We start from the raw sequence: 6,000 nt of genomic DNA, 5'->3' as shown, positions 1-6,000 counted from the left end.
TGCACAGGCTATGATTGGACACAGTGTCTTCTCCCCTGCTCCCCCACCACCTTTTTTTTACCAGGGTGGATGGGGGTGGGTGGGTGTGTGTGTGTGTGTGTGTGTGTGTGTGTGTGTGTGTGTGTGTGTCTGTCTGTCTGTCTCTCTCTCTCACTGACTCACTCACTCACTCACTCAATCTCACACAGACACAGAGTCACAGACACACGTGCACACGGAGTGCTGAGGGATCTGCCAAGCTCTGGTCACATGTACAGAGGGCAGTAAAGGGAGAAGGGCCGAGGCCCTTCACTATGCCTCTGTGCTGACGCCTGAGCAGACTGACTGGTTTTGCAGCGGGGTGGGTGCACGGATGTAGAAATAGGAGGGAAGGAGGGAAATGTGTGGCGGGCTGACGGCGGCCCTGTGCCCCACTGCTGTGCAGGTGCGTTTTTGGCCGGCATGGCTCGGTGGCGGAGTGGGCGGGCGCGTGTGCGCGCTGTGCTGTGGAAGGAAAGGGGTACTGATTATGCCTTGGTTGTGAAACAGGAAATGGATCGGCGAAATGCCTGCCGGAGGGAGGCACAGTGCTGTGCTGTGCGTGAAGCAGGGGCACGTGGATGGATGTGGCACTTGTGGAGACGTGCGCCAAAGCTGGACGCCGAGTAGGTACGTGTAAGCATGAGAGGTTTGAGTGATTTTGGGGTTTGGGACGTGATTTTGAGCGAGGCTGGAGATGCACTGCACTGCCAATGTATATTGGGGAGGTCTGAGTGGGGGGTTGTGCCTCTGCCTTGCCTCGAACGGTGGGCGGGGCTTTGGGGCTGGGGCAGGGGCAGGCAGACGCATCACAATGGAGATTTGTGAGTCGAGTCGGGTCGGGTCGGGCAGAGCAGAGGAGGCCAGGCCAGGCCAGGGCAGGTAGGCAGAGTTTTGCTGGTGCTATGGCTAGGTGGTGATGCTTGTAGCTGGTCTGTCTGTCTGTCTGTCTGTCTGGGCAGGAGAGCAGCAGTCTTGGCAGTCTGGTGCAGGCGGGGAGGATGCAGCACCGGGCCCCGTTGCTCTGTGGCCGGGCTCCATCGGATGCCTCCCTTCCTTCCTCTCGTCCACGAGCCCTGGCTGCTGGCACACTTGAACGAGCCTGCCTGTCCGACAGGCTGGCTGCTGGTGAAATCATTCGTTCATTCGCCTCGTTCGTTCGTTCGTTCGTTCGTTCGCCCGCCCGTCCGTCCGTCCGTCCCGTCCTCCGTTGGCTTCAAGGAGCAGCTGAGAAGCCTGAGCCTGAGAAGTGGAGCGAGCGTGGCGGGACAGAAAAGGCCTTTCGGCCCGCTCCGCTTCACTCTGCTTCTGTGCTTGGTGCAGGCAGCTGCCGAGTGAGCAGGCATCAGAATGAGTGTGCCGGTTGAGCAGTTTGCTTCAGGAATGAATGCCAAGGGGCATCTCTCATGAAGTTGCTGCCTTGCCTGCAGCACCTGATCTGGTTGCAGCCTGGATGTGCACTTGATCTTAGCCATCAAATGGCTTGATCAAATGGCCCAGATATATGATGCTCGTGCTGTTGTTGAGTTGTCTGCCCATGGCGTGAGTGAGTGAGTGAGCTGTATCGACAGACAGACACAGACACAGGAGAAGTGTAGAGCAAGCAGCTAGCTCTCTCCTCTCTCTCCATGTGCGTGCATGCTTGTCTGTGCTGCTGTGCCTGATGGAGCTTTCGTCGTTTTCCTTTTCTTTGCTACTTTGAAATTCCCCAGAAGGGGAGTGCACCGTTCCCAGAGGCACTGCAATACCGGGTCGATGCTTGGAGTGGACGGAGCAAGCCCCTATTCCATCTCCCTGTTCCAAAAATCAATTTAATATATGGTCCCCAGATAAGGGACGTATCAGATATTAAACTGATAAGAACAGATTTTTTTTTTTTATTTCAAAATATACTTTATTCAAAAATAAATATAAACAATAAACCATTCAATAACTTTTCATCCTTTACATACGTTTGCATTATACACAGTACATATCCGTATTTATACCACATCATTTCATTGTTGAGGGGTATACTCCCCGCCCTCCGACCCCTCCCACTCCCACGGGTGGAGAAACCTATACTGTGGTCCTTCCCCACCGGGCCCTTGCGGTGGCTGCACCAAGTTTCAGTGCGTCCCTCAGCACGTACTCCTGCAGTCGAGAATGTGCCAGTCGGCAGCATTCTCCCACGGACATCTCCATGTGCTGGTAGATCATCAAGTTACGGGCGGACCAAATAGCATCTTTCACCGAGTTGATGATCTGCCAGCAGCACCGGACGTTGGTCTCCGTGTGTGTCCCCGGGAACAGCCCGTAGATCAGAGAGTCCTCTGTTACGCAGCTGCTGGGGATAAACCGTGACACTAGCCCATCCATCCTCCTCCACACCCTCTTTGCGAACTGGCAGTGTGCAAAGAGGTGGGTCACAGACTCCTCCTCACTGCAGTCCTCCCGTGGGCAATGGGGTGCGGAGACGACGTTCCGGGCGTACAGGAGGGCTCTGACTGGGAGGGCCCCTCTCACCGCCAGCCAGGCGAGGTCTTGGTGCCTGTTGGTTAGATCTGGCGATGAGGCATTTTGCCAGATGAACTGGACAGTCTGCTCCGGGAACCACCCCACTGTGTCCATCACGTCCTTCTCCTGCAGTGCCTGCAGGACACTACGTGCCGACCACTGCCTGATGGCCCTGTGGTCAAAGGCGTTCTCCTGGAAGAACTTTGCTACGTAGGACAGGTATGCCGGCAACGACCAGCTGACTGGGGCGTTGCGCGGGAGTGGGGCCAGACCCATCCTTCGTAGCCAGGGCGACAAGTAGAACCTGGGCACGTAGCGGTACTTGGTGCCCACATACCTGGGCTCTACACACAACCTGATGCAGCCACATACGAAGCTGGCCATCAGGGTGAGGGCGACATTGGGGACGTTCTTGCCCCCGTTGTCCAGGGACTTGTGCATGGCGGTCCGTCCCACCCGCTCCATCTTGGATCCCCAGACGAATCTGAAGACAGCCCGGGTGATTTCCGAGCTGTAGGAGCGGGGGACGGGCCAGACCTGCGCCAAGTACAGCAGCCCTGAGAGCACCTCACACCTGATGACCAGGTTCTTGCCCGTTATCGACAGGGAGCGCCCTCCCCACAGTCCCAGTTTCTGTTTCACCTTGGCAGTCCGCTCCTGCCAGTTCTTGTTGCACGCCTCCGCCCCTCCGAACCATATCCCCAACACCTTCACGTGGTCAGACCTGACGTTGAAGGGGACGCTGGATCGGTCGGGCCAGTTGCCGAAGAGCATGGCTTCGCTCTTCGTGCGGTTGACCCTGGCCCCCGACGCCAGCTCGAACTGTTCGCAGGTGCCAATCAACCTGCGAACTGACCTCGGATCAGAGCAGAAGACGGTGACGTCGTCCATGTACAGGGAGGTTTTCACTTGGGTCCCTCCACTGCCTGGCAGCGTCACCCCTCTTATGCCCTCATCCCTCCTAATGGCTTCCGCAAAGGGTTCTATGCAGCAGACAAACAAGACAGGGGAGAGGGGACAGCCCTGCCTGACTCCAGACCTGATGGGGAAGCTGTCTGTTTCCCACCCGTTGACCTGGACTGCACTACGGATGTCTGTGTAGAGCAGTCTGATCCAATTCCGGATTCCCTCCCCAAATCCCATTTTGGAGAGCACGTCCGCCATGTACGTGTGCGATATCCTGTCGAAGGCTTTCTCCTGGTCCAAGCTGACCAGGCAGGCGTCCACCCTCCTGTCCTGCACGTAGGCGATGGTGTCCCTCAGCAGCGCGAGGCTGTCTGAGATCTTCCTGCCTGGTACAGTACAGGTTTGGTCTGGGTGGATCACCTGTCCCAGAGCAGACTTGACCCTGTTGGCGATAGCCTTGGACAGGATCTTGTAGTCCACATTCAGGAGAGAGATGGGTCTCCAATTTCTAATGTCCTCTCTTTCCCCCTTCTGCTTGTAGATGAGGGTGATGATGCCCTTCCTCATGGACTCAGACATCCTGCCGGCCAGAAGCATAGCATTGTACACTTCCAGCAGGTCTGGGCCTATCCAGTTCCACAGAGCCGAGTACAACTCAGCCGGTAAGCCGTCGCTTCCGGGAGTCTTACCCGACCCAAAGGAACGGATGGAGCCTGTCAGCTCGTCCAGGGTCAGTGGCTGATCCAGACTCTCCCGCTTGCCACCGTCTAAGACCTGCGTGATAGACGACAGGAAGTTGCGGGAGGCTGTGGATTCTGTGGCCTTTTCGTCGTACAGACCGGCATAGAAGGACTTGCAGATCCTCAGTATGTCGGTCTGCGAGGACGCGACTGAGCCGTCCTCTTCCTTAAGGTTGTGGATCACAGAGCTCCCCCTGTGCACCTTTTGGAAGAAGAAGAAGAAGCGTGAGCACGTCTCGTCCTGCTCCACGGTTTGGACCCTTGATCGGAAGATGATCTTGGAGGATTCGGCGGCGAGGTTATGGGCTTGCCGGCCCTTCACCTCTCGCAATTCCTCCCTGACATCCACCCCCTTCGACTGCAGAAGGAGAAGTTGCTGCAACTCTGTCTGGAGTTTACGCAGTTCCCTCTGCTCCTGCCTTGCCTTCTGGATACCCTTGCGGATGAAGAACCTCTTAATGTTCTCTTTGGTGGCTTCCCACCAGTGAACCGGGGAATCAAAGAAGGCTTTCAAGGTTCTCCAACCTGTGTACTCCCTCTCTAGTTCCTCGATGTTCTCTGGGGTCAGCAGCTTAACATTCAGCTTCCACGTCCCCCTGCCTGCCTTCTGGTCCTCCCGTAAGCGACAGGTGGCTCTCAGAAGGCAGTGGTCAGAGAAGAACACCGGCGTGACGTCGGTGGACCTGACCGTGAGGGGCTCTGACAGGAAGAGGAAGTCGATCCGGGAGCGGGCTGAGCCGTCCGACCGTGTCCAGGTGGCTTGCGGCTGTGCTCCACCTGTGGGGGTGCCAAAGGCGTCGCGCAGCTTGGCCGTCTTTACTATTTCCCTCAGGAGTCTGGAGGTACTGTCCAGCCTGCCGTCGGCGCTGCCGGGTCCTCCAGCCGCATCAATGGTGCAGTTGAAGTCTCCGGCCAGAACGACCGGCTGGGACGTCACCAGCAGCTGTGGGAGCTGCTCGAAGACGGCCAGCCGCTCACTCCGAACGGGGGAGGCGTACACGTTGATCAGCCGGAGCGGAGTGCCCCGGTATTTGACGTCTGCTACCAGGAGGCGCCCCGCAACCACCTCTTTAACTTGGGTGATTGAGAAGTTACCTCCCCGTAGCAGAATCCCCAGGCCGGAAGCGCGACAATCGTTGCCCCCCGACCACACAGACAAACCTTTTTTCCACCACCGTGACCACCTCCGGTAGTTACGGAGATGTGGTAGTCCGCACTCCTGGAGGAAGGTCACGTCGGTCTTTACAGTGTCCAGGTACTGGAGCGTGCTGACGCATCGCCCAGTACTCTTCAAACTTCGCACATTCAAGCACGCCAATTTAAGGTCTGCCATCATTGTAGGTCTCTTATTTTGGCTGCACTCCGTCCTCATCCTTGCCATCCTGAGCCTTCATTCCCACCGCCTTTGTGAAGTTTTCCACCTCCTGTGGGCTCAGGTACTGCTGGTAGTACTCCTCCGTGTGTGGCCGTTCTGGTTCTGGGCCCGGGGGGTTGTTGGCTTCCTGGGCTGCTTCCCCTTCCGACTGCTGGGTGCCAACCGTGGCTCTGCTCCCGGATTCCCGGAGCTCGGTGTGTCTGCTGCTCTCCGCCTCCTGTACTTGGGGGGTGGCCAGCAGACTTTCCCCCTCCTCTCTCCTCCTCTCCACCTGTTCTGCCAGCCGCTTCTTCCGCTGGGGCTGCTGGCCTCCCCCAACTCCTTCCTCCTCTGAAGAGGACAGGGTACCAGAGGCTGTGTGGTTCCCTGCCCTTTTCTTGCGTTGCTCCGCCTTCTGTCGCTTGGCCGCCGCCTTTTGGGTCTTTTTCCGTTTCACGACCTTCCATTCCGTTTCCACCTCAGCTG

The 6,000-nt window shown here is 57.5% G+C and overlaps 1 non-coding gene across 1 annotated transcript; it reads right to left on the bottom strand.

Annotated features, from left to right (window-relative positions):
- Window positions 1-1,732: 1,732 nt before the first annotated feature.
- On the bottom strand, window positions 1,733-1,928 carry LOC134354467 (U2 spliceosomal RNA). The gene has a single exon (XR_010019835.1). It is a non-coding gene; the product is annotated as a U2 spliceosomal RNA (small nuclear RNA).
- Between the last annotated feature and the right edge of the window lie 4,072 nt (window positions 1,929-6,000).

This window comes from Mobula hypostoma, chromosome 11 (genome assembly GCF_963921235.1).
Source record: "Mobula hypostoma chromosome 11, sMobHyp1.1, whole genome shotgun sequence".
Classification (NCBI taxonomy): domain Eukaryota; kingdom Metazoa; phylum Chordata; class Chondrichthyes; order Myliobatiformes; family Myliobatidae; genus Mobula; species Mobula hypostoma.
Note: the sequence above shows the minus strand (reverse complement) of the source record. Positions and strands in the feature narration are given on the sequence as shown.